Source organism: Misgurnus anguillicaudatus, chromosome 21 (assembly GCF_027580225.2).
Source record: "Misgurnus anguillicaudatus chromosome 21, ASM2758022v2, whole genome shotgun sequence".
In the NCBI taxonomy this organism is placed as follows: Eukaryota; Metazoa; Chordata; class Actinopteri; order Cypriniformes; family Cobitidae; genus Misgurnus; species Misgurnus anguillicaudatus.
Genome location: NC_073357.2, coordinates 30,314,200 through 30,340,442, shown reverse-complemented (window position 1 = coordinate 30,340,442; position 26,243 = coordinate 30,314,200). Strand labels below are relative to the sequence as shown.

Genomic DNA, 26,243 nt, shown 5'->3' with positions numbered 1-26,243 from the left:
AAACTTCTCCCCATTTTCCAAAGTGCTTTGAAACTAAAGACTTAAAAGGGCACTAAGTAATTGAAAAGAACAAACAAACTTCAAATTGAAATGGGTTTTTTGTTTGTTATAAAGGCAGTCTAATGTATGATATGGAGCAAAAGAAAAGACCATTCTTTAGATCAGACTATTCTTTCAGTCAAGACTGTATAAGCCATAAAGCTAAGGTGACAAGACACAAGCAGTGTAACATTGTAATTTTTCAATTATTTTCAATGAAGCCCATACTTTTCATAAAAATTGAGTGAACATTTTCCCAGACAGAATTATGCATGGCATGCACAAATGTAAAAAGAAGGAATGATGTCTAATTACCTTAATCAGCACAAAAAGGATAAAACAGATTTTCACAGGTGCACACACGCACTATATGTACATGTGAACATAACAGGCTATTAAGTCAAGCAATAAAGGCCCAAACAATTGCCAAATCATCATAAATTTTTACCGTCTTTCCCCACCTGCATCAGCGAGAGGTTTACAACTACACATGGACGACATATGGATTTTGACCTTTAGGCCAGCCGCGCACGCATACAAATTTTCCATACGAATGTCGGGAATGTACCTGTACCGCAGACGAAGGGAGGCTTTCTGGAAACGCCGCTGCAGCAGGGAAGCAGACCGGCTACATCATTTGCTAACAAATAAATCAAGTGTACAATGTGCATTAATTAGAAATTCATTAAAAATTCAGACTCACCGGCAGGTGTGCAAATAAAGGATTAGCGAGACAGCAATTACACCACATAAGAGCACCTTTTAATTGCAGCTCCTGGATTGATTTACAGAGGGAGACAATCAGGCGCTGTGCAAGACTCCTGATTGCTTATTTTCCAGAAAAATAATGAGGAAAAGACCACATACACAACTGCGCATAGACACGCACACACAGATCATCCCCAGCTGCAAAATTACCTCGCACGCACATGCACGTGTACTTACTGGTGATTTAAAGGTGAAATGTGTGTAGTTAAAACTACAGGTGCCTTGTCAGTGCTATAGTGCATGTCTTTGTGTATAGCCACAAGTGCACAAATTCAGACCTTAAATGTAGAATTTAATGAACGCCGGGCATGAAGCATTCATGAAACACATTATCCGCACACATATGCTACCTGAATGAATATTCCCAGAATGGAAATGGATCCCTGAAAACAGGTGCTGAATATCTTACTGTTGTGGCTGTACAGACAGAGGTCACAGAGAACTTGGTTTGCTATTCATACTATGTTGTTTCCTCATCATACAAAATATAAATAAAATAAAGATACCCCCAAACTACAAATTAGTTCCTGATATGCCCAGTTAGGTTTTAAGTGAAGAATCAAACATCAAAGTTATTAAAAGTCAGTCGGACAGAGACTATGTACGTCGTTGTAGTTCGATAGCATCCGCTGTATAGCAAGCTGACCTGCTTGTGCACCCTTGGGTGAAATTATTCCTGTTACACACTTGCAAATGGACAGCAGGAGAGCCGAAATAAATGCAGAATGCATAAACTTGCCCTCACAGCATTTTGCTTATTCTATGATCTCATTCTTAAATTAAACCAATTTGCCTAGAAATTGGTTTTAGGGGCTACACAGAGTGTTTTGTACTCTAGCCACCGCACACACACACAAGAAATTTCAGTCACTTTCCTCCACCCCTTCCCTACTCTCCCCCACTGCAAATCATGTTTGACTTTGAAGTGCTAATTTTGGAAGTTTAGCCAATTTTTATTTGCTGCTTTGAAATGTATCCTCTAAGCTGCGACAGCAGCAATGAAATACACAGCCTCTGTACAATGACGGATAAGTGACCAAAAATGAGAAGCGCCTGTTTCTCTCCCAATCCATTATGTAACTGTGAATAATCTGCACGCCTTGCGCCGTATACTGGCTCAATTTAGTCCCTTTTTTCGTTCGTCTCCCCTTCGGGCTAAATGGGCACTACTTTAAATGCTGATGCACGCAGAATTGTTTCTTTCGAAGACCCAACATGTATTTAAAGTCAAGAGAAATAGACTAGTCAGTCTGATGAGGCTATACAGAGACAATACATTTCCAATCCTGCAGGACAAAGATCTGCTCATCCAGACGTCTCGAATCTAAATCCAATAATGAAAAGCTCATGAATAGCAGGGCCGTATCAGTGGACCCACTACACAAACAATACAATGAAATTATCATTTTTCTATTCCAGTAAATGAGCTCAACAGAATAATATGATACAGCTGTAACTGAGAGACAATTTGTCTCGAAGCACTGGGTAGGAACCTTTGTTCGGAGGGGGCAAGGGACAGGTGAGGCCTATTTATTTGAGGACACTGGCTATGTTTTCCAATCAGGAAAACATCGGGACTATTGTGGCTGGAAAATGTCATTAGTGCAATCAGCCTTGGGTTAGAGAGGAATTGTCTTGTATGGAAAGCAGCTCCGAACAATGAAAAAGGCCCGGTAATGGGGAGCTTTGAATTCCACTTCATTTACTGCTCTAATGGATGCGGGACTGACCCCAATCAGAAACCCGCTCTTTAATTTTTCATCAGAAGAAGACAGGATCGTATATAGACAAAGTTCAGCGGATCGCCCCCCCACCTCCGACGCGCCCGGCGCCGTATAAATAAATATACTCAAGCGCGTACGCGCGCACGCAGGCCTACGCGAATGCACAAACACAAGCACCTGGTCATCCCCCCTACCTCTACCAATAATAACACAGCAGGCAAAAGAGAGAAAAACAGCCCCCCCCCCGCCAACACATCACCGCTCTGCTATGGTTTTGGACTTGGCAATAAATTGCTTTGGTAATCAGCTTTTTGAAAAGCTTATTTACTGCTTGTTCTCTGTTTATTGTGCTCCTCAGAATGAAATATAAAATTGGATTTCATTAGATGTGCAATTTTCTCTTTCTCGTAAAGAAAGGAAGAGAGAGAGAAAATCACCTTGTTGGATATAGAGAAAGGATTCGGGGCGCAGTGTATATTACTGTTGATTAAGTTTCTCTCCGGGCTGACGTGGACCTCTATTGCTCTAAGTACCGATACAGCCGGAGTGCAATGTGAGCTCTGAAAGGGAGGGATATTTCTTTTTTCTAATCCAGTAAAAAGACTCCTCGCTTAACTGGCGTCGGCAAGCCACGATACATACATTGCGCGACCCAAATCAACAAAGTTTATCAACAAACCGTCATTTCTGAAAGCTCATCCCAGAAGAAATTTGTAAATTGTTTTTTAAAATTATTTCTCACTATCGGGTCACGGCTCCTGTTCTGAGAGGAGGTGAGCCGGGGTGTAATTGCATGTGTTGCCGCTGATTGACTGAGCTTTGATGCAACATTTATTTAAACTGCAGCTGCACTTTGCTAATGCACAAACAGTGTACTCAATCACTGCCATCCACCGGCTCCTTATTAACGCAAGCACTTCGGCTTTCCCGCCCTCCGGGGTCTTTAGTTTGTTGATGCTTTCGTCAATATCTGTTTCTATGCAAAAGAATAGCAGAAGCTCCCCTTGACGTTGAGGGTTCGCCACCGTGCTTTTAAACCACACAAACTAACGGCAGATTGGTTTGACTAACCGTATCATGCGCAGTGCTTAAAAAGGAGCCCTAACAGAGTGAGGAACCGCATTTCATTCAGCCATCCTTTTTAAAACAGCACCATCTGGAGGGTGCATGCTGCCTCTGGGCTCTATCTACCGTCTGGAGGGGAAATGCACTCTATAGATCACAGGAAGTGTCTACGAGGGATCAGCGACATTGAGGTTGTATATGTGTCATTTCCCCAGTTGAGCTCGCGCACCCCTTGGAATATAAATCTGCTTTATTGAGCTTTGGTGGAACTGTGCATATGAGGTACTGTATAAAGAAAGTTCATCACCGGTCTGAATCAAGAGTAATGGTGGTAAGTCTACATTGTTTATCTGTGTGGGTACTAAGGAAAAAAATTAAAATTTATAGGAGAGAAACATAGAAGTATTTGACTGTGTATGCGTACAGTATTGTTGTGGATGACAAGACCACACTGACAGCTACAGAAGTTTTGGGGCAACAGGTCCAAATTCAAGGGTCTTTTGGCCCACACAGCTGCTGTTTTACAACATATCCGTTTTCTTTCTCTCTGCTCCAGGCCCCATGTCCACATTCATTACACTCTTCTTTATAATCCTTTAAACATGCTTCATGGCGCTTTCATGGAAATTTAATTACTTTTACAAGGTGACAAGACTTTCCAAGCTAGCTTAATTACCTGGACGGCAATATACTGGAGATCCAGGATGGCCAAGATGTAATGTAAGCCAGCAACTATGCTCAGGTAATATAAACACTAGAAACAGTATCATCATATGATGGCCAAAAGTGAAAGGTCTACATACTTTAAAATGAAAATTCTGTCATCATTTACTCATCTCATGTTGTTCTAAACCTGTATGAATTTCTTTTTTGTGATGAACACAAAAGAAGATATTTTGAGAAATGATGGTAAACACGCAACAGATAGTGACCATTTCCATAGTAGGCAAAACAATATTTTGGAAGTATTGTGATAAATGATGAAGAAAATATTTTGATAAATGATGGTTATCACACAGTTGATGGTACCTATTAAATTCCATCATATTTTTATTCCTACTATGGAAGTCAATGGTCACTATCTGCTGTGTGTTTACCATCATTTCTCAAAATATCTTCTTTTGTGTTCATCTGAAAAAAAGAAAGGTTGAGATGAGGATGAGTAAATAATAACAATATTTTCATTTTAAAGTGTACTATCCCTTTAAGCTGCACACAACACTGCAACCATAAGCAAACAACATTCAGGTGGTTTTTACCATGGGAGTTAAAGCGAAGATTTATTTCTCGATCTGCCGGGAGTTCTCATTAGCGAGAACTCAACTGATATAAAAAGGTTAATACGGAGGGTTTGTGAGATCTTTAAAAGAGTTGACATTTCTTATTTTCTCTCAAAAATATGGTTCATCAAAAAGCACAACAAACTGGAAATGGAAAAGTCTGTTGACAGGCACTTTTGCATTGATATTTTCGCCGTCAGTGAATTTTACAGGCTAATTATAAAATAATTTTTGCTTTGAAGCAGATATGCCTTTCATTTCTTACAGAGACGCACACATAATATGCATATCTTCTGTGTTTATATCCCTCAGGTACACGACTAACGGGCCTAAAAGACTAAATTCGAGCCATACATCTAGAGTAAGCATCAGCAATGTTATTCAATGAGAGCCAAGTCAAATGAGAAGCTGTCAGTCAGAAGGGGAAACAAGGAGGTTCAAAGGCGCGCGGTGCCGCAACTTTTACATTACAGTTTACGAAGCACTAACTATGCTTGGCACTTTTCTCGAAATGAAAGAAAGTTTTTAACTGCAGGTCTTTTTCGTAGAGGTACACCGAGATCCAAATTAGATCTCGGTAGCATTGACATACTTTCCGCTCACAGGTACAGGATGCTTCATATATGATTAATTAATAGAGGCAGGCTGCCATCTGTGTTTTAACTGATTAAATAGCGCGCAAAGTGGGATGCACCTTTTGATGTGATCCTTTGGGGGACCTGTGCCGGCTTTGTATTTCTACCTTGATTAAGCACAATGCTCCTGCATCTTCCTCAGCCTCGCCGGTTCAAAGTCTCTTTAATTTGGGAAGAAAGGACACAGAGAGTGCTTTCAAATCCTGCCCATCTCCAGCGGCTCTGCTGGATTCCTTTTATGAGCAAGCATTTCTCACAAAGGAACGGCCTATTCTTTCACTCGTTCACTCGCTCGCTCAGCCGTTCATTCATTTCCATTTCGCGGAGGGCCGCCATCTGCCTAAGTATAAAAAATTGATTCCAGTAAATTCTCACCTGAGATCTGTAATGGGGAAAGGCTTTTAAAGGTCACACGTGTAATAAGTTCCGATGGTCTCACTCGCTCAGATAATGGCTCTTTAGTCCATCTTGCATTGCTGCTGCACTGAAATAATGGAGCAATCTGTGGACCATTCAGGAGAATAGTGCTAAAGTTGTAAGGCAGCCAGGCATACAGGAAGGCCGGTCGGTTGGCTCGCACTTGGGAAATTGTAACCTCAAGAGGAAGCAAAACTTTAGTCCAACACCTCGACTCCCTCTGTGTGGCCATGGTTCGGTGAGGTTTAGTGGCTTTGCGTGAGCCTCATTGAGTTCCAGTACTCCAAATTAGGATAAATGGAAAAAAAGCTTTCAGTACACTGCTAAATGATGACTTCCCTGATAATTGTCCTCACGGCAAATTAATTAGCTTTCGATTGGCGCTCACTATAGTCATAAACTACATTCATAATCAAATGGAAATTGCGTCCTGATTGCTTTAAAATAGAATCGCTGTGTGATGATGATATATTCAATTTTATGTTAATTATGAGAGATAAGCTACCATTCTCGATGAAGTCCGTAATTGAATGTTAGGCCTAAATCCAAGTGTGCTGCTTTTATTCTCAAGTGACACGGCCCTTACAAGGAAATGACAGAACACCAAGTGTGACGCAATTCCGACTAACGGTTTTATCATGCATTCCTACTTTATTTTTTAATATAACCGAATCACCTCCGAATCGCTGAAGTCCCCTGATTACATTTAACAGATAAGAGCTGATGAAGGGAAAAATCAAATTAATAAAATCCCTCAGAATTAATTTATTATAGCATGTTTGTTTATAATTAAAACCATCTTCATCCTAAAGGCTCTAATATTATAAAAGAAAGATCAGCTGTACTGCTACATTCCCGGAAAAACCTAAGCCCCTGGGGGTGTACCACGGGCGAAGCGAGTCGCAAGCAAAACACAAAACATTATCCCACTTTCTCTTATCTCTGGACAACTTATGATTCCCTGCATGTTCATGTCGTTTACATTATATGCACTTACAACAAATCACAGACATCTGATTAGAGGTCGACCGATATGAATTTTTCTGATATTTAGAAATCAGGGCAGCCGATGGCCGATATATGATGCCGATTTTTTGTACATAATAATCAAAATGTCCTTTCTTGCTCTTTGATCAGTTTTTTACCATGGCTTTTATTGCTTTGTAGGATAAAATCCCTCTTTGATAGACCTGATAAATAACTTAATCATACAGTTAACATAGTAAACTTCAGTGCCCGGTTGCATGAAAGTCCTTAAGCTAAGAAATCCCTTAAATATTAGGTTAAGGGTGCCCTTAATAGAAAATGGGTTGCAAGAAAAACCCTTAAGTGAACCTTAAGGCTGTAATGAGTATTTACCTTAAATGCTAAAGCATTACCTTAAGTTCTGCTATGCGTTGCAACAAAGTCCTTAAGTCCCATTTTCCCTTAAAAACTTAAGGGACTATAAGAGGTTCTACAACAACGCTTAGGTGCCCGCAGATGTGCCTACCTATTAATCGGCCCAATTTTGCAGCAAAATCAGCCAAAGCCGATTTTTTTAAATATGCCAAAAATCGGCCCGGCCGAAAAATTGGTCGACCTCTACATTTCATGCAATTTTACTTACCGCCTGCGACTCGTGACCTGATCGGGACTGCCCCAAAAAAACAGATGCATAACTCCGCTGCTACTGGATAAACAAACTATATCCAGCATTGTTTCCATAATGCTAATTTCATTGGGAAGCTGAACCAACTTAAAATTTTCCTCACAAACAAACGTTGATTTCGTGTCAGCTGTTGGTTTGTGTGTGAGCCATAGACTGTAAAAAAAGATGGACGTAGTGTCGGTGACGTCATCCATAGGTTTCTGAAGATCTTTTTTGAAGCTTAAAGTAGGCGGTGCCTGCAATTGCCACCTTGGCTGCTCGTCACCGCGCATCACTCGCGGATATCCAAAAATGGGTAAAAAGGCAGGACGTGGGTGAAGCTGAGGTGACTGGTTGCTGAAACCACGCCCACCTAGCTCGACTCTAGTGACAGCAGTGGCTTTTCAACCGTCACTCAAGTGGCCACGGCCTTAATTATGCAGAAATTTAAGGCTTAATATAATTTAAACTGATGAGTTACAAAAAAAATTCACCCCCCTCAAAGTTGTCATGAAGGGCAAACTTAGCTATACGGACCAAAAACAATTTTTGTACCAGGCTGTACATATTATTTTCTACTGTAAAGTAATTTTAACATTGAGGTCTATTGGAATTGACTTCCTTTTGGTGCCAGCCTCAAGCGGCCAGTCGATGCATTCAATCACTTCCGTGTTGGCTTCTTCATAGAGAATGGAAGGTTGTGAGCGTGCTATTCCGGTTAGAGTGCCCGCCCATATAAGGACTTCCACTGTACTTCCAGCACTGAAATAGCCCATGAACTAAATAAAGCAAGATTGTTACTTTCAAAAAAACTTTCCAAAATTGTATGAACCCTGGCGAAGTGCATTCGCCACAGAAATACTCTGATGTCATCATTTAAAGGTCTAAACCTGTATAAACTTCATTCTCTAATGAACACAAAAGAAAATCTGATGGGTACCATCAATGGGTACCATCAATTGTGTGCTTACCATAATTTATCAAAATATCTTCTTCATCACTTATCACAATGCTTCCATAATATTTGTTTTTCCTACTATGGAAGTCAATGGTGACAGCAGCTGTGTGCTTCCATAATTTATCAAAATATCTTCTTTTGTGCTCGTCAAAATACAAAACACATACAGGTTCGTAACAACATGATTGAATTTTCAATTTTGGGTGAACTATTCCTTTAATTGTTAATGCATGAAATAGCTTTAGACCTTCCTTTTAACCAAGTTTGTGGCTGGATTCTGTGGCATGTTAACTGGTCTTGCCAGTATGTGTGGCAAAACATTCCTCTGCTCATATTGCAAATTTGCGGTGAAAAGTTCCAATGTCAGCTGACCAGCACAGAATGCATGAAACTGCCTTATAAAGCTATATTTTTCTTCAGACTACAATCATGAGCCGAGTCAGACTATGGACTTTTCTTTGAGAGAACAGAGCTCCAGCCACAACAGACATCTTAAAAAAATCTGCATAATGGGACAAAAAACACGCTTTATCCTCATTTCCCCTACTGAGAGGGAGTGAAAACCGAATTATAATCACAACATTAAAGCCTAACTCCTCCACGTTTTAGCGTTCCTATGAATATTGTATGCTATCAAAGTAAAAGACAAAACATTTACTACTAGATAGTCCTCACAATACAGAATGTAAAAAAAGGGAAATGTTTTGTACTGATTCATTCTTCAAGAAGAAAGCATTGCTTTAGCATCACACATTCCTGCTGGCACACAACTCAGAAAACAACTATTTCACTTTGCATTTAACTTTAGACTAGATAAGGTATGGCTTTGGTCCCTGTACTTTCATATGTACATGCTAAAAACTCTTGTCACTCTGGCAATTACAGCCAAATCTTTCGACACCTCCTTCAAATGATTCGCCGTCAACAGCAGATGCACGTCACCGATCTTACCATCCGCTCAACACCGCCCAACACAAAGAATTATGACAAACTGTCAAAAACTAAGCAGCTTGCAACATGGAAATGAAGCAATTAAAATAATGCCACATTATGGTTTGCACAGAGGACCAGCATCTGTTTTTTGAGCTTAAATCCCCATGTTCAACTATTTAAAACAAGCGTAAAGATTAGCTTACATGAGCCAAGCAAATTGGTTTTTCGCTTTGATGTTTTTATGTTTAAGTAGGGCAGAAATATTACAAAAAACATACTTCATCCGGATATCGTTCACTGTGTTTTCAAAGTCAATAGCCGTTTCTCAATACCAAGTACGCCAAATTCGGACTTGTGTCCTTCCTAGTTCGGACTTGCAAGTTCAGACTCGGAAGAACGAACTTCTGACGCGAAATGCATTCTGGGAAACTTCGCTGTCATAAGTTCACACAAGTCTCCTCTGATGCATCCTCGATAAAATGGGCGGATCAAGAACACATCCGGGGATTTTATGTGAACTTGGGCTTGATGCGAACTTTGAATTGGAACAGTACTTGGGCCACGACTGATGACGTTTCACAAGTCCACAAGAACGCAAGTACAGACAAGAACGCATATTGAGAAACGGCTAATGAGTAGTTCCAACCCTAATCAAACACACCTGAATTTAATTTCCAAGTAATCCTGAAGATTTTAATTAGATTTTTCAGGTGTGTTTAATTAGGGTTAAAACTAAACTCTGCAGGACAGTGGCCCTCCAGGACCTAGGGTTCCCCACCCCTGTTCTAAACTGTACCAGTTTCCTTATTACGTAAGTACACAGCTGATGGTACCCACTGACTTCCATAGTATTTGTGTTTACTATGGAAGTCAATGGGTATCATCAACTGTGTGCTTATCATCATTTATCAAAAATTCTTCTTTTGTATTGAACAGAAAGGTTTAGAACAACATGATGGCAAGGAAATTATGACAGAATTATAGTTTTTTGGGCAAATTATCCCTTTAATTCTTATTTTAACTCGTTCCCCGCCTCTGACGAGTTATCTCGTCAATTAAAAGAAAACATTTGCATAAAAAATTGTGTTCCTGATGAATTTTTATGTTAATCTGCAATACCGCGATTCACTAGATTTTGGAGCACTTACCCAATTTATAAAAAAACTAAAGCCAAAACGTTATTTACTAATTTTAAACTCTGTGTATGTTTTGATAATAATTCTGAATCTGATATCTAACAAGTTTCCTTCAACAAAAATGCTATTATTTTAGCTTTTTGCTAAAAATTTGTATTTTTAAAGAAAAATACTATTTAAGAGTTTATAAGCGAAATATATAGATTTTTTTTCCGTTTTGTTTATTTGTTGTTTGTAACCGAACAAGCCAACTAGCATGAAGTTCGCAGACTCGTCATTCTGCATCACTGAATCTATTGGATTACTTAAATACAGGAGCAGCATATAGCGAACTCTCACGGCTGTAGACCTTAATGATGTCTCTTGCCCACTGATCTATATAAATGACTGGATTGCGCATAAAACGCTTAACGTAACAGCATGAGTCGAAGCCAGCGCAGACTTCGAGCGGCCATCTTGGTATACCCAACCGGCAGAGAGCGTCATTGACTTCCATTCAAAATCATGATCTAATTTCACTCAATTTACAGCGTACTAGTCACATAAGGTTAATCTTTAGGAAATGTGTACGTAAATTAATTGTTAAAGGAAAAGTCTATCCATTTTTCATATTAAACTATGTTATTACCTTAACTAAGAAGAGTTGATACATCCCTCTATCATCTGTGTGCGTGCACGTAAGCGCTGGGGCGTGCTGCGACACTTCGATAGCATTTAGCTTAGCCCCATTCATTCAATGGTACCAAACAGAGATAAAGTTAGAAGTGACCAAACACATCAACGTTTTTCCTATTTAAGACGAGTAGTTATACGAGCAAGCATGGTGGCACAAAATAAAATGTAGCGCTTTTCTAAGCGGATTTAAAAGGGTAACTATATTGTATGGGGGAATAGCACTTTTGTGAGTACTTCAACTCGGCGCAGTAACACCCTCCCTCTCCCATTATGAGAGGGAGAAGGGGAGCGGATTTTTCAGGCGAGTCGAAGTACTCCCAAAAGTGCTATTCCGCCATACAATATAGTCCCTCTTTTAAATCCGCTTAGAAAAGCGCTATGTTTTATTTTGTACCACCAAACTTGTTGTATAACTACTTGTCTTGAATGGGAAGACCGTTGATGTGTTTGGTCACTTCTAACATTATCTCTGTTTGGTACAATTGAATGAATGGGGCTAAGCTAAATGCTATCGAAGTGTCGCAGCGCGCCCCAGCGCTTACGTGCACCACCAAGATGATAGAGGTATGTATCAACTCTTCTTAGTTAAGGTAATAACATAGTTTAATATGGAAAATGGATAGAATATTCCTTTAATTCTGGTGTTATTTGCAATGTTTATGTTTTAATCGAGCAGGATTATGGACTTATAAAAAACTGTTAAGGTGAGTGTGTCTGCTGCATTCTGTTAATGAAACAGGTATAAATAAAGTTTTTTGACATTAAGCTGCACATTCTGCGTTATTTCTCGGAATAAGTCTAGGCAACTTGTAAAGATAACCTAATTGGAAAACCAGCAAATTATTAAATGCACATACGGTACAAAGCATGATTATTTATTTAGATTTCAGAATGAGCACGTTTGTCATTAATACTAAATATGCTGTGGCTGTCTGCTGATCTAATACTGTAATAAAGATGAATGTATAACAACTGTGTAAAAAGCAAAAATTTACAACTTTCAGTAAATAACTATGTACATGCTTAGGAAGTTTGCGTTGTAATATTATACAGGGAGACATCAGATATAAAAACAGACTAGAAATGTGATGTTTTATCATTCAAATCTGATAACGTCCATTGATTTAATTGGGTATACCAACATGGCGGCGCGGTGGCTTCACAGTTGTGACGTCATGCGCAATCCAGTCATTTATATAGATCAGTGCTCTTGCCTCATAAATGTCAAAATTAATTCATACTGACTTACAAGGCGTACCTGACTATAAGACGCAGCACCAGCCAAGAAACTTTTGTGAAAATTACAAAAAAAATCATGGCGGGCAACTTTTCAAAAAAAGGCTGGCGGGGAATGAGTTAATATTCCAAGCAAATTAGAAGAAAACAAAAGATTTAAAAAATAACAGCCGATAAGGAAGGCATGGATGCAAGTTAAATGCTAGAAACCCTAACGTCTGTGGAAATCTTTAACTATCAGGAGTGATTTTTAATTATCATCTATATGGTTCACACATTAGATTCTCCATTTTCCGAGGAGATGAGTTAATCCGCAAGGCCGGCTGCTGAAACTTCTCAACCTTTTTGGTGACAGGTTTTATGAGCCTAATGCAGTTTGTGATGTATAGCATAATAACCTCTCTGACTGTAGGGCCCTGCTCCTAATATCAGCTGGCTTGTGCATCAGGCAAAATTATTGTAATGAGACCCTATTTCCATATAACAGCGAAATGAGTTCATTATTCTAACTTATATTGGTGGAGTAGCTGAAAGAAATTGATGCTTTTATTTGGATGGAATTGGATTCTGGGCATAAATAGAATTAAGTAAAGTTGCAGATAGCAAAAAATGTAATAATAATTATAGTGTAGTTATCAAAAGGTCATCATCGACCCCCCGAATCTCCCCGGACATTTTTCAAATGGGGTGCTGCATTTGTCCCCCTATTCCGATCGCTAGGCCTGTACTTTTTTTTTTTAATTCTGTTGCATGTCAATTTCAGAAAAAGCTATTGTTTGTGTACGTCCTTGCGTCAAACAGCATTTCGAAAATCTCTTCAGCCCCACGAAACAATCGCACGAGTATGTCGTTCAACGCCACGAGCGAGATTCAGAGGATTCCGCAGAAGGCATGCTTTTCCCTTTATCGTCCCATTCACATCATTCACATTCCTAATTGCGTTTATTTCTTTCAAGGTAACCTTTACAGCAACCTGGTGTGTGGCTGCAGCGGCACTGTTGGAAAAGCCCATTGAGAGCATCGCTGCAGTGTATCCTCTTCATCAGCTGATTATGCTATCTATCAGCCACAGCTGTCAATGCTCATTTAAGAGCCCTGCCAGACCCTCCGAGTGATGCAGTCGAGTGTAACCCCACTGATTGCTGTTTTGTAATCCAACACCTCACCCTGTTCCTTCCCGGAACAAACACTGTTGCCCCTTTAAATATAAAATTCGCAGGACTAAGCTCCGCAGTACAAGATGGGCTAAGGGGGGATGGTAAGCCTAATTACAAACACATTTCCATCGAAGAAAACATATTGTTTGTTGTTGTTGTTGGGGAAAGGAACGAAAGGAGTGGAGGAGAAAAGAAAAAAGCACGGGCCCAAATTCTTTTCCGCACTGCCAAGGCACGCTTGGGATGCTGGCAGCTACAAAGATTCAATTATAGGAAGTGCAAAAAATAATTAGAAAAAAATAATAGCACTTAAAAAAAACAGGCCCCTCCAGAAATTGCGTAGAACAATAAATCTGTTAATTAGCTCATTAATATTCAATTGGGGTCAGTGGACTTAATGGAACCTTTTTCATGGGCCAAGGAAATGTTTAACACTCAGTTCTTCCTCTGCTGGCTTCTATTATCAACTATGCACAGGCGACTCTTATCAGCGCTCCAGATGGTGGAGAACAATGCCGACCCATTATCATCACGCCGCAGTGTGTGTGCCTTGTAACCGGTGTGTGGTTGAGACAGTGAAGTATAGATACCGAGGCATTTAGTGTAATTGATATGTGGTATATATCGTTTGTTTAGGCCCTGTTTGTTTGCTTCGCCGGGATTCTAGGCGAAAAGGGAAAGCGAAGATAGATTCCTTGCACCGCCGTTTCGGGGCCTCTCTCTACAGGTCACAGATAACTTGTCAACACTGAGGCTGGTGTAAAATGCATCAAAGCTAAAACTCCTGGGTACAGACGAGAGAGAGAAAGCGAAACGGAGAGTGAGAGAGGTTTTGTTTGCGCAAAGGAGAGAAGCCACCGTCGACCATTAGCGTGCGCTCAGGGCTGATGTTTTATTCAACAAGTGTGATGAGGAAAGTTGTCTAGGCACAGATTGAGCTTCTTAGCTTTGTTGAACTGTTTTAAAGGCTATTATGAGCTTATTGTCTGCTTTCCTTCTAGTCAATCAAATTGTACTCGAACACCGAAAGGTCAAAGGAAAAGTAATAATAGCGCAGAAGTGACGTGGTGCATTAGAACGTTTCTAAAAGTGATATTTTTCTTACTCTCTGCTTATGAAAGCTCTTCTGTTGTCTCCGGGATGGAGACAAACCTTTGAGAAAATTCAAGCTAAATTAATCAATAAAGGCCGAGGGCACATCCAGCTTAGCTGACGTGTATTAATAGCAACTGGTTATGTGATGTAGGAAGCGAGTCAAACTTTCACACAGCTCAATAAACAGCTAACGCTTTAACACGGTGTCCTGTTGATTGTTTTTGATGTGAGAATATGAGCTGGCTATTCTCCTATAAGCGGTGCAGGTCTGATTGGCTCTGTATTCGGTCAAGAGCCATTTCTATCACGGACTCTTCAATTTGACACTAAAGACAGAAGGCACAATCATCAAATCTTCTGTCTTGCCAGCAGATAGTACAGACACATAACTAGTCTTTGATGAGGTCACTCTCTGTGTCAGGTGTTCTGAACTTATGAAGAGCTTCACTTCACTTTCACTTATTAAGAAGTGACAGACTCGCATTGCTCGAGATAAGTTTGCAGACATACAGGTCCAGTTTAACCCTCTCGTCTCAGTTCACACTGAGCTGCTATTCTGTGCACGTAATGTATCAGTTCTATTATGTTTGATGACACATGTGAGAACCACACCTGTGCTTCTCCAAGACATTAACTTTACTAACTAAAACTAAGGAAGTTATTATTATAACTTATTACACGGCTCTCTGGAATTCTTGATTCTGATTGGTCAGTTGAGACATTTGCAGGTTCGTTCTTTTCAAATAATAACCGCTCCAAAGTAATAACGCATAGCCGGTACTACTTGTACGAGTAAAATCGCTCCGCGCCAACAAAGATCAATAAAGATTACTGTTTGGCGCCATCTTGTGACAAACACTGGACAACCACAATTAAGAATGGAAAATTTTGACATTAATTTTAACATGTACGGAAAAAAACAAAACATTTAAACAGTGAATAGAAGAACGAACAACGACAAGACACAGAGAGCTTACTGAGACTGAACTTGACAAAATAGAGCATGACAGCTACGAAGCCAACACACAAAAAAAATACAGAATGGGCATAAAAACTTCTCAAAGACTGGCTAAAAGAGAAAAAATGGAGACAGAGTATGAAGCAGAGGATCTTAATAAGGTATTACGATCATTTTATGCATCTGTGCAAAGTTTCGCGGAAGAAAATGTTAATTTAAAACAAATATGCCAATAAAATGTTTCAAATTCATATTCATGTCCGTTTTTTCTTTCTTATGTGACAAGTAGCCATGTAATAAGCGGGATAATGTAGAGGCAGCCGGTAGTTATTGGGAAATAAGCCCCGACAGTGTGATCAGGACCCGACGCGAAGCGGACTGATACACTAACAATTTAAGAGCACAATATGTCATTTAGAATGTCAGTCAGGTTAGCTTTGAATGAAACATTGCCCAGTTCTTGCACCTGCGAATACGAATAAAAATCCATATTTAAAATATTAACTTCCATTATTATTATTTACATGTCTGAATCTCGTGAACAGCGGAGCTGCTCAATATGAGTGGTTGAACTTGAGCAAGCCACGTGAAGAGAGAGAGCAGCGGACGGTTGATGTATGATACAGACGGGAGGGCGTCGAGCAGACAAACAAACAACGGTAAAGCTGTCGATGCTAGATAATTACTGTTAAAGTTTTTTTGCATTTATCTGTTAAGATATTGAGTTTTGTTTTAGAATGGATCCATTTATGAAGCCATTTTAGTATTATTATTATTTTAATCATTTACGGATTTATAATTAACGTTGCCTTTCCATGGGCTTTTTAATTTAATGTCTGTTCAAAAAAGTACTTCGGAGTTCATATGTTATATATGTGACTTGTATGTGAAGTTAAATCACTTAAAATTGAATGTAAGTACGTTCTTGTTAGTGTTCAATGTTTTATGCATGTGTACTGTGAGTTATATGTAGCTAATATAAAGTTGTATTTTTGCACTTAAGTTTTAAATGAAGTTGAAATGTTTGTTTGTATCGATATAGCATGCTAGTCTACTGAAGTAAATGAGATCAGTTTTTCTTCTCATATTATTGTCCTCTTTAATTTTCTAATGATAACGTGAAGAACAGTATTTAGGAATCTTGCTTTAATGGTTTTTTAGCATCTCATGAAGACTTTGTTTTATTTTTTTATGAAATTTTATGTTCAAGAAGGTTTATGTAAAACTATGATATGTTGTATTTCACTTGAAATGTATTGGGGTTATTTTGTATTTCCATTAATTAGTTTTAAATGTTTACAGAATGTTATTTGCTAAAGCAAGCAATTTATGCAATCTTGGGTATGACTATTTTCTTATTCAACCCTCTCTGAATAATAATTTAGTAGATCTGTTGCTTAATACCAATAGGGTTAATGATATTCATTTTTATAAGTAATTAGTTATGAAAAAAAATTTGGTAGACCTTACGTCATTTTTTTTGTTTATCATAGCAATTCAATTTAGGTACTCTTTACTCAAATCTATAGGATATAATTTACTCAAACAAAGTGAGTGCAAATTGTTACAACAATTTTATTGAGTAAATTCTATAGGTTGTTTTTTACAGTGTATGTGAAGTTTAACTCCAAATATGATATAGATAATTCATTACAGCATGTTAAAATTGTCACTTTGTAGGTGTGAGCAGGGATGTGCCGTTTTGGGTGTGTCCTTTAAAATGCAAATGAGTTGACCTCTGCGCTGGGTGGCAGTGCCGTGGTTGGATGGTGCAGATTAAGGGGGTGGTATTATCCCCTTCTGACATCACAAGGGAAGCCAAATTTCAATTAGCTATATTTTCACATGCTTGAAGAGAATGGTTTACCAAAACTAAGTTACTGGGTTGATCTTTTTCACATTTTCTAGGTTGATAGAAGCACTTGGGACCCAATTGTAGCACTTAAACATGGAAAAAGTCGATTTTCATGATATGTCCCCTTTAAGAATAGCATCCTTCACTTCCCTAAATTTGGAATTGTTGTTTTGGAAATGTATGTTTTACCTGGCAGTTTATACTGCTTATAAAATTTTTTCAGCATTTCTTTAAATGCTGTTTTTTCCACTGTATTTAATGGCTTTGCAATGTATCGTCAGTAATGGAACGGCATCTGATACTGTCTTGTTTATACAGGCGCTGCAGCTCCCCCTTGGGTTTTTAGAGAGAGTGCTATCATTGCGGTGATCTGAAATTATTGCGATGAGGTCAAACAATCGCGATGAGATGATTATTTTATTGTCATGACAGCCCTAGCTGTGATGCACGGTTGTGTCGATAGACTATACTATCTTGTATCGACAATAGACCAACATATGGCCGACAACGGGCTTTCATGACAATAGTTGGCATAAGTTATTATTATTATCATCATAGTTTCACATTAACATGCGCATTTCATCGCATGAGAGGGTTTGTGGGCTTCACTTTTCACAAGACAGCTTATAACATGCGGGGATTCCTTATCTAGGGCCCTATAATTTCCGCGATCGCGGAATTGGCTAATTAACACGGAATCTAGTATTAACGCGGAATTTTGCGGAATTTTACATATTTTGAATAAAATTATGTTTTTGTGTTCCGCTGGATTGATGTGTTTAAGGCACTTCTGAAGGCACTACTGCTTTGACACCTTGTTGTAGTCTCCTGCAACAACACTAAACAATGCCTTGAATTGAGTTGTGTGTGTGTGCGCGCGCGCGTGTGTATGCGTGTGTAAATGCATCTTTTATAGTCAATAAGTAATCCTGTTATCCAGTTTTTCCCCAAATCATTTACATTTTAATCATTAACATTAAAGGCACACTCTTTTTATGACTAAAATAAAAGTAAAGGGTAAAAAATATAATTGCCAAAAATTTTAACGGATAAAACGAAATTTGCAAAAATTAAAACGGAGAAAACTGAGTTTATAGGGCCCTACTTATCACACGCACCTGGACTTGTAATGCTCGCGTCTTGGACTCTTTCTCGGACCTGAACGCGACGGCATGTACTGTTTCTACCACCTGAACTTGTAATGCGCATGACTCTGACTCTTCCTCGCACATGAGCTTGTAATACACACAGCTCTGACATTTCCTTGCATAAGAGAGGTTGTTAAGTGTGCAGGGGTTTAAAACCAGCGAGTGTGTTGTTCCCGCTCCCTGGCACACAGAAAATTTTAGAGCGCATGGGCTTTAATGACGCGCATCAGTTGGCATCAGTTTTAGGAAGGTTGCGGATGTTCATGACAGTGTTGCCCTTAGAGTAAATCAGCTTCTTTTTTGTCCACCAATCAATGGGCATGTCATAAAGGAGTAAAAAATTTATTAATGAGTAAACTATTGCCCCGCCCCAATACTATTGTGTATCGTCGATCTCACAGGCTAATGAGAGGGCGATCTCACAATGAGGCATATCGCATGCAGTACTGTGAAGGAACGTGGAATGATGGAAGTTGTGGTCTTCACCTCCTCTGGGGATGTAAATCAATCCAGAGGGACTCACAAATCAGGCGTAAGACTTCAATGTGAGAGCAATTTGAAAGCAGTTCTAGCGTCAACTCTTAGGATATTATGATGTCATCATGATTTGCATGGTGCTGCATGCAGTAGTAGTAGTTGTAGCGTATAGCATGCCACTCTATTGATTTTATCAAGCCAGTCTGTTGGTTTACATTATAATGTAAAATTATAAAACTTTATTGCATTATGTCATCCATGATTTGTGAATCCCATTAAATCTGCAGACTGGTTTGTGCTAACACAATGCTCTACCAATGCGCTACAGGGGCAACCTTAAAATATGTATCAAGTAAAAATTAAATGAATTAAAAATGATTGCAGCTTTTTTCCACTAATTACCAAAAAACATCAAAGACTATTAAAATGATAAGTTCACAATCGCATGCCTCATCCTGTCAAGCGATCACAGTCGTCCTGCCGAGTAAATAAACCGTTTTGCTCTGTAAGATTAGCCCAACGTTTATTCTCGATTAACTTTTCCTTTCCTCCATTCCTCACACGCGCAAGATAAATGTCAGCCATGAGAAGGCATGCCTCTCAAATCCCGAATGTGGTCTCACTTTTGAGGAGAACAAGGTGGAACATAAAAGCAACAACCACTTTACCCCCGCCTCAGCTTGAAGTAAAGGCTTTATGGATTTTTCACCAAGATAAAAGCAGGAGCATTTTGTTCTAAGCATGCTTGTTTATTGACACCGTTCAGCATGCACAGTAAGATTATTTCAAACTGTATTATCTTTTTAGTCGCTTGTAAAGTTTCAATTTGACTTTGCTTTATCTCTGTGGAGAATATCTATGAGGGCTACACAGAGGGTGAAGGACTTAGTGAAGATTTCGCTCACCCTTTTGCCCAGGCAGCTTAGTGAAATGAAATACAAAAACAACAACGGGGAGTCAGTGGGCATGCCAGTGACCAGCAATGCAGAGGAAGATTGAAGTGGCCTGCCGTTGCTTTATAACTAAGATATGAGTGGGAGACATCTCTCTCACACACAATGTGTTCAATTTAGTGTTAGTATCGGAAAAAAAAAACATCTATTTACTGGGTCTGGTGGATTTCAAATTGGAAAAGTGTTTCACTAGGAGGTGTATCAGATGTCAATGTGGTATTCTGAACAACTTAACTACAATCAAATGTATGCCCCGTACACATTACAAGCGACTTTGTTGCGGTGTGTCGCTTGTCTCTTTTAATGAGGTCATTATGAGGCGTTTCTAAATCTGGTTGTCATAAACAAATGAGTACCATCCACTCCAGTAACTGCCGTGAGACGAATGACGTGAACTCTACTGCTTTGCTGTCATTGATAGTCCCTCCCCAGTCGCTCATCATTTGCATAAAGTTTTCTCAACTTTGTTGCGTTGCTGGACACACCCCATTCGGCCACCAAAGGTCACTTTCACTTCCACTAAAATGAATGAGATCATGTTGCTCTGCTACTGGTAGTCGCTGATTGTCTGAACGACCTGTCAGATCGTATGCATGCACAAACAATTGGCAGGGACTGCCGCAAAGAACAGGCAAGTCTGTACAGAGCCCCTCCAACAGAGGATGTCATTCTTTAACAGTTGGCAATTTCCTCTTTTTACTGGAAGCCGGGGCTTCTTTTGCTAGAGCGGCCATATTGACCTTTGCAATCTCCCCAATTCAAGGCAATAGCAGTGAAGCATCTTGGGTAAAATATTTTTGCTACAATATCTGCAAATATGTGGAATATTGAAGGAGACCTCTCTCATCCAATTAGGATTTTCGATTAATTGACGATAATAATTAAATCTATCAAACTTAAAGCGACACTTCACCCATTTGCATTAAGTTTTTTATGGTTAGAAACCCAGTCATGTTTTTGAATAGTCATGCATCATTCCCTCAGTTTCCCCTGAGACGGGAGAAATACAGATTTCAGTGATGCACTTCCCTCTTTCAATGATGTAAAAATTGTAATGTTGGGTCATTGAAAGAAAGAAGTGCTATATATTTGTTATTGAGGGTGTAAGATTACAAACACACATTCCTCATTTTTCAAGGGGGGAGGGCTATGGGTGGGAGCCACATACGCTACAGACCTATTACAGATCAGTGGGTGGGACTTACGAAAATACACAAAAAGAAATACAGCCCCCATCGTTTTAGAAGCTAAGCTAACAGACGCTGTGGAGCGAGCCAGGCTTCATGTTAAAATAATAGCGGAAGGTTAACAATATGATATGGAAGAGGGTGATTTCACAAGCATGATGCTCTAAACTGCTGTTCGTGGCTATCTTTATGAACCACAATACAGCGAAGAGCTGAGGCAGATGGAGGAACAGGAGGCAGCTGTAGCGAGAAGCCCAGGGAGGAGGCCACAGCCGCGGCCTCTGCTGCATAGAAGAGCCCGGACTGGCTCGAGCTTGGACGGACTAATAGTGCCTTTACTCTCGCTGTGTGCCTTCTGGACGAAATTTCTGCATCAGATCAGGATATGGATGTTTGTGGGGTGAATAGTCCTGGGGAAGAGAGGTACTTTGCGTACGGGCGTGTTTGTTGCACGGCGTGTATGTTTCACAGACGCGTTTCGGCTCATGAGCACAGGCACGTCTGTGATGTAAACATATTGTGTGGTGTACGCGTTTGTGTGCAGGGTGCGGCATTTTCTTCTTTGGGATAGAAACTGATTGAAGCCTGCTCCTACGACACTTTCAATAAAGAAAGTGGGTCATATCATCGGCTGCTTCGAGGTTATGGAATGCCCTCCCTGAACACCTGAGGGCACCACAAACTATTGATGTTTTTAAACAAAACTTAAAAACATATCTCTTCAAAAAAGCTTTTTACTGAATGTTATTTTATGATTGCTTTTCTTTTTTACAAACTATTTTATCTTGCATTTTTTTATATACTATTGTATGCTTTGTAGCACTTTGAGATTGCTGTAATGTAAAGTGCAATACAAATTAAATTTATTACTATTATTATTATTATTATTATTATTAAGATTAATGTTCCAATGGGTAAAGTTTCCCTTTAACAATGGTCGAAAGGTCATGCACGTGTGTGCGGCGCCTGCGCAAAACACATACAGCAATAAAAAATAAACTAAGCGATCGCGCAGAAGTTAAACTAGCCATGATCAAAATGATGCTCAATGCCAAACACACACCTGGGCATTTTAACATCATGCAAGACGAGGCTGGCTGCCAAAGCAACGAAATGACATCCGCAGTGGATCTGATAGGGTCTGATACAGAAAATGCAAATACGGTTAGCCTACTGAAAGCAAAGACCCTCTTTCTCCAGGGAAGCCTGCAGGTCTTAGCATAAAAATGCTGCTAGAGGCCGTTTTTAATGAACAGATAAAAATGTAATCTTAAATTCTGGCAAGAAACTGTAAATGTAAACTGTAACTGACTGTCGACAGATGTAACTGATCATTATTGACTGGCTGAGGCGCTACATGCTAGCTAAGTTGACTGTTGCGAGTTTTCTAATCGTAAAATACCGAAGGTTGCTATCTCCATAATATAAGTATCTTTGCTTAAAGTGCGCCATAGGTCAAAGCTGAAGGTGACGACGGGAAAAGTGCCCTTCGTATTCTTCTTATAATTATAGAATTACAACAAACAGTGTATCAACGATTCAGAAAGCGAGGTGAACAACTAGAAAAATAACACCTGATGTTCTGACATGCGCATGTGAGGCGGAGTTATACACGTGTCTATTAGTCATTATATTTTATTATGAGATAAGTTTAAATTGATGATTTTATCAAAACACCACAATGACTCATTTTACAGTCCCACGCATGTTATTTAGAAAATATTTAAATTTGCGTGAGGAAGCTGGTGTTTTACGCACTCTTTCATGTCATTGGCTATGTGCCACTGCTGTAAAGGCTTACAGTTAACGATTATTCGATTGATTAATCTGTAATTTTACAGATCATCAAATATGCGGAATTGCATATATTGACATCCCTACATCCTATTGTAGAGTATTTAGGTAACATTCCAGCCAGTTGCGTCCAAATGTCTTTTCATCTACGGTCGACTAAAAACCAAATCGAAAGTTGTACGTTTTTTAAAAATTGTACATCACAAATGCAAGCTAATCTAACTTATTTGTACAGGGTCCCAGACGGTTTAACCGAGTGTGCCTCATACATCTTGAAAAGTGAAGCCGCTGGCTCTTTGATCGCCCCCTGGTGGCTGGCTGCTGTACAAATCATAAACCCAGCCCTCTCCATTGTAAACGAATGAGACTTGGCTCTAAATAAAAACAAATATTTACACTTCCAATAAAATTTTCCCAAAGATGGTTTTGGTCTTTTAAGGTAGTTGTTATCACGCTAATAAATGTTCAATTGTTCAGCTAGTAACTTGATGCTATAGAAACGGGGCATGTTGTTATGATTGGCGTGGTTGAATTGGGTGAGCATTTGGGTGGAAGTTTGATACCCCGGCTCCGCGGACTGGCTTTTTTTTACAGTCTATGGTTTTAACCCGACCGTATATACAGTACAGTATCAAATAAAATGGATCCAATCATCAAACATCACTGTATGAGGTTATAACATATATAGGTATATTTTCAGCCTTCTTCTTCTTACATTAGCTCCCTTTCACCTCACTGACAGCAGATCCATTATCCAATCAATCCTCAAGTACTCCACATACTGTACACACACATTTAGGATCCAGGCACAAGAGCCACCTGAAGAGCAAAGCTCTTGGCAAAAAAGTACAACCCTTCCCGCAGAGTGCAATTCGGGATTTGAGAAAGTTACATACTTCACAAGCACAAATTCCAGCCTGGGCAGCAATGAGGAGATTCTTTTCTCCTCACAGCACACTGTGGCCCACAAGAGGTCATCTCTATCACCGGCACCACTGTCAAACTCGCACACATTCACAAACACCGTCTTCAACAAAGACTCTACCTTGCTTCCCTGCTGGTGTGGTGGTCCTGAGCCCTCAAACACTGCTGTCAACACTTTTATAGCTGCCCTTGACTTTCACAGGATTCTCAGATGCTGAACGAGTTGAAGGACAGAGACATCAAAATGGAAAGGTGATACAAAAAAAAACACATGAATGAATTGGCAGGAGGAATACCTGTGAATCCAGGGGATGCAATTTCTTCTAGGAAAACGACTGTATAATCAGAAGGTCCTGGTGCTTCTTACCTGCATGAAGCATTAACAAAAAGGTTAAACGCCATGTTAACTTTGCATGTCACAGTCACCTCCTCATTTTAACCACGAGGTTGAGCGTGAATGAGATGGAATAAAAGAAGTAATGGAGACCATGAACCAGAGAATTGCATTTTATAAAATAAAGTGAATACCCCACATGGGTTCAAAAAAGGAGATTAAAATCTTTGTCGCTAAAGGTCAGGCATGTGCAGCGGAAGATGCAGAAGAGGCCCACCTTTGATGTATAAAAGGTATATTGGAAATAAACATTATTTTACTCACATATTAATTTCTTCTGTGGAACAAAGAAAAGAGATGTTAGGCAGATTGCTTGAATGTCATGAAATATAAAAGGCATAATTTTTTCATCAATTTTCCTATGTTTCCCATGAAAAAAAGGCATACAGGTGTGGTGTCAACAGATAAATGTCAACAGAATTAAATTTTCAGAGTGAATTATCTATGAGAGATACAGTGAAAAACTTTAATTTCATGGTTCTGCAATCAGACACCTGACTGGTTCATTTAAAATGTTACAACCAAAAGCTGACAAGTCATTGAGGTTTTTAATATAACATATGAGGAGCTCAGATGCAAAACCCTCTAAGTGCATCTGACATGTTTTCCTGTAAATTAGCATATTTATCAGACTCAATAGATTCTGCGAACAACACTGTACTTCTGAATGGCCAACTGAGAGCATTAGAGTAAAATCATTATCTCGTTTTTCACGTATGTGGCGTTTAGTGGCTTTTGCATCTGAGCTCTATAAACCTGTTATTCAGGCTGTCACAATCACTTATCACTATAGTTGCGTTCAATTTATCTGAAAGCTTTACAGTCCTTAAAGGGACACTCCACTTTAAATATGCTAATTTTCCAGCCTCCCTAGAGTTAAACATTTGATTTTTACCGTTTTGGAATCCATTCAGTTGATCTCGGGGTCTGGCGGTACCACTTTTAGCATAGCTTAGCATAATCCATTGAATCTGATTAGACCATTAGCATCGCGCTCAAAAATAACCCAAGTTATTATAAGTATTGATATTTTGCTGTATGGCTGCAGGAGGGGCAATGATATTATGCAGTGCCCGAAAATTCTCCTGCTATTTGAAAGTTACCAAGGGGACTATTTTTGGGTACTGCGTAATATCATTGCGCCTGATTATCACGCCAGAGTATACTATAGTTCCTAGTCATTGTAGTGGAAGATTTTTATTATGCTTTTATTTTCATATTATTATATTTATTTTTCATTTTTTAATTACAATCATAAGCTCATAAATTGAGATCATTTTTTTCTGTTAACGCACATAATTATGCTTTTTCTGTCTTTTCAGCAAATACAATGTCCAAGGACTTAAACATCATGTACCAGCATGTACTGTCCTAAATGATAAGATATTTAACTGTTTATGTTCTTAATCAATGACAAACTGAAGGTTATCTTCTAAATGACGTAGAAACGGATGATTGTAGGTGTTTCAGCATCTTACTATAAATGTGTGTTCAACCTTGTAATCGGGGCTCTTGGGTTTAGACTTCTAGCACCAGGGAGTGAGAGCCTATTCTGCAGAATATATTAAATTCAGACAGAAAATTCTGTCGACAGTGTGTCTGTGTGATCCTTGACTTTCACTCTTAGTGAGTATTATTTGATGCGGCTAAAATTCCATGACATCATATCGGCCTAGAAAATCGCAAATTTAAATTTTCCGTCGGTCTTAGTGCACAATGTAACTACAAAAGAGTCAAGTTTTAAATAGGAAAAATATCGAAACTCTTTAGTTATTTTTGGCGCGATGCTAATGGTCTAATCAGAT

General features: G+C 39.2%; 1 long non-coding RNA gene across 2 annotated transcripts in view; it reads right to left on the bottom strand.

The window, feature by feature from the left end:
* LOC129442012 (uncharacterized) overlaps positions 1 to 24,491 on the bottom strand; it is a 156,149-nt gene extending 131,658 nt beyond the window's left edge. Inside the window, exon 1 of one of the 2 annotated variants that reach the window (XR_012359928.1) lies at positions 24,341 to 24,491. This is a non-coding gene — a long non-coding RNA (uncharacterized lncRNA). The remainder of the gene's footprint in view (positions 1 to 24,340) is intronic. The other variant, XR_012359929.1, reaches the window with a different exon arrangement.
* Between the last annotated feature and the right edge of the window lie 1,752 nt (positions 24,492 to 26,243).